The following is a 2363-nucleotide window of genomic DNA, read 5'->3' as shown; positions in this document are numbered from 1 at the left end:
GGACAAACCAAGGATGAGGAGCCGGACTAACCGAGCTCAACGGGGACCGTCGGACACACCGGACGGCGACACGGGCAGCGGACACACCGGCGACTCGTGCAAGAGGGGGCGGACAAACCAGCCAAGTTTTGAGAGAGAAAGATGTCTCAAACAAAGTTCAAATTGCCATTGATCAAGTGTGCTGAAGATTACAACTTAGAAAGAGTTTAAGTAGTCAAAGCATTAAATGCTAGCTCACATGCAAGCCTTAGATTTAATTTGGACCAAATAACAAAAATATAGCTGTTGGAGCTTCATGAGGGCCAAAATCCTTGCTGGAATAAAGCCCATGGGCTTCACTTGGGCTTTAGGAAATGTCTTCTTCGAGTGTAAGAAAGTTCCGGGCCGAATTGCGTCCGAAGAGTGAAGTGTTGTCTTTGGACTCCCGGGATCCGCTAAGAATGTCATTGACGGCCTTGTTGAGTGTGACCCGAAGGGCTCGAGCTCTAGCACGAGTAAGTGGTGGTTCGGCTCTATGGGTTGCTCGGAGAGCCTTCGCGTTGTGCATGTCAAGTCCCGTTCCCGCGGCTTCGAATGATCGTGTGATGTTATGATCATCCGGCAAGAGTCTTGACGCCTGATGGGCCAAGTCTTCAACGTCCTCAAGAGCTCCTTCCGTTAAGCTCCCGTCTTCAAGAGCCCCTTCCGTTATGCTCCCGTCTTCAAGAGCTCCTTCCGTTATGCTCCCGTCCCTCTCCAAGCTGCTAGGTCCGATGTCCTCATCAGGGTCTGACTGGAAACTTGCATCGGTGTAACCTCTTACAGCGAGCTCGTCTTCCGACCCACCGTATACCAAGAATACATCCTTAGTCCTTCTCAAGTACTTCAGGATGTTCTTGACGGCGATCCAGTGCGACTCACCTGGATCTGACTGGTATCTACTCGTAATGCTCAACGCGTAGGATACATCCGGTCGAGTACAAAGCATGGCATACATGATGGATCCAATTGCCGAAGCATATGGAATCCGGTCCATGCGTTCTCGCTCATCAGGTGTCGTAGGACACTGACTCTTGCAGAGAACTGTGCCACTGCTCATCGGTAAGGTTCCTTTCTTGGAATCTTGCATCTTGAACCGTTTCAAGACCTTATCGATGTAAGTACTCTGACACAATCCTAGAAGACGCCTCGATCTATCTCTATAGATCTTGATGCCTAGAATATAGGCCGCTTCTCCTAGGTCCTTCATAGAAAACTGCGTTCCTAGCCAAGACTTAACGTCTTGCAAGGTAGGAACGTCATTCCCTATAAGGAGAATGTCATCCACGTACAGCACCAGAAAAACTACTGTGCTCCCATTAACCTTCTTGTAAACACATGGATCGTCTTCGTTCTGTGAGAAACCAAACTTTTGGTTGTCTCATCAAATCGGAAGGTTCCAGCTCCTCGAAGCCTGCTTCAGTCCATAAATGGACCTCTGAAGCTTGCACACCATCCTCGGGTTCCTCGGATCGACAAAACCTTCGGGTTATGTCATGTACACATCCTCGGTTAAGTTCCCGTTAAGGAACGCGGTCTTCACATCCATTTTCCATATCTCATAGTCATAATATGCGGCTATGGCAAGTAGGATCCTGATGGACTTCAGCATAACTACGGGCGAAAAAGTCTCATCATAGTCAATACCATGAATCTGACGGAACCCTTTCGCCACAAGTCGTGCCTTATACGTGTGCACATTGCCATCCATGTCGGTCTTCTTCTGGAAGATCCACTTGCATCCGATGGGTTTTATCCCGTCAGATGCATCAACCAGAGTCCATACTTGGTTGTCTGACATGGATTGCATCTCAGACTTCATAGCCTCGCGCCATTTCTCAGAATCGGGACTCGCCATAGCCTCTGGGTATGTGGTAGGCTCGTCATGTTCCAATAACATGAGTTCCTCATTCCCAGTCACGAGAAATCCATATCTCGTTGGCTCTTCGCGAATCCTGCCTGATCTCCGAGGTTCACTCGTCAAAGGTTGAGTCACAACGGGCAGTGAAACAGGTTGAACTTCTTCAACTTGTTCACTCGGCTCAGCGTCTACTTGCTGCTCTCGAACTTCCTCAAGTTCGATCCTACTCCCACGGACTCTTTTGGAGACGAACTCTCGCTCCATAAAAGTCGCATTCCTGGCAATGAACACCTTGTTCTCTGCCGGAATGTAGAAGTAGTAACCCTTAGTTTCCTTAAGGTAGCCTACAAATAAACACTTATCAGATTTGGAGGATAACTTATAAGTCATCTGACGCTTCACATAAGCGTCGCAACCCCAAATTCTGACAAACGACAACGCGGGACGCTTCCCCGTCCATATCTCATATGGCGTCGTTTCAGCC

The sequence above is a fragment of the Tarenaya hassleriana genome, unplaced genomic scaffold (assembly GCF_000463585.1).
Source record: "Tarenaya hassleriana unplaced genomic scaffold, ASM46358v1 Cleome126, whole genome shotgun sequence".
In the NCBI taxonomy this organism is placed as follows: Eukaryota; Viridiplantae; Streptophyta; class Magnoliopsida; order Brassicales; family Cleomaceae; genus Tarenaya; species Tarenaya hassleriana.
Note: the sequence above shows the minus strand (reverse complement) of the source record.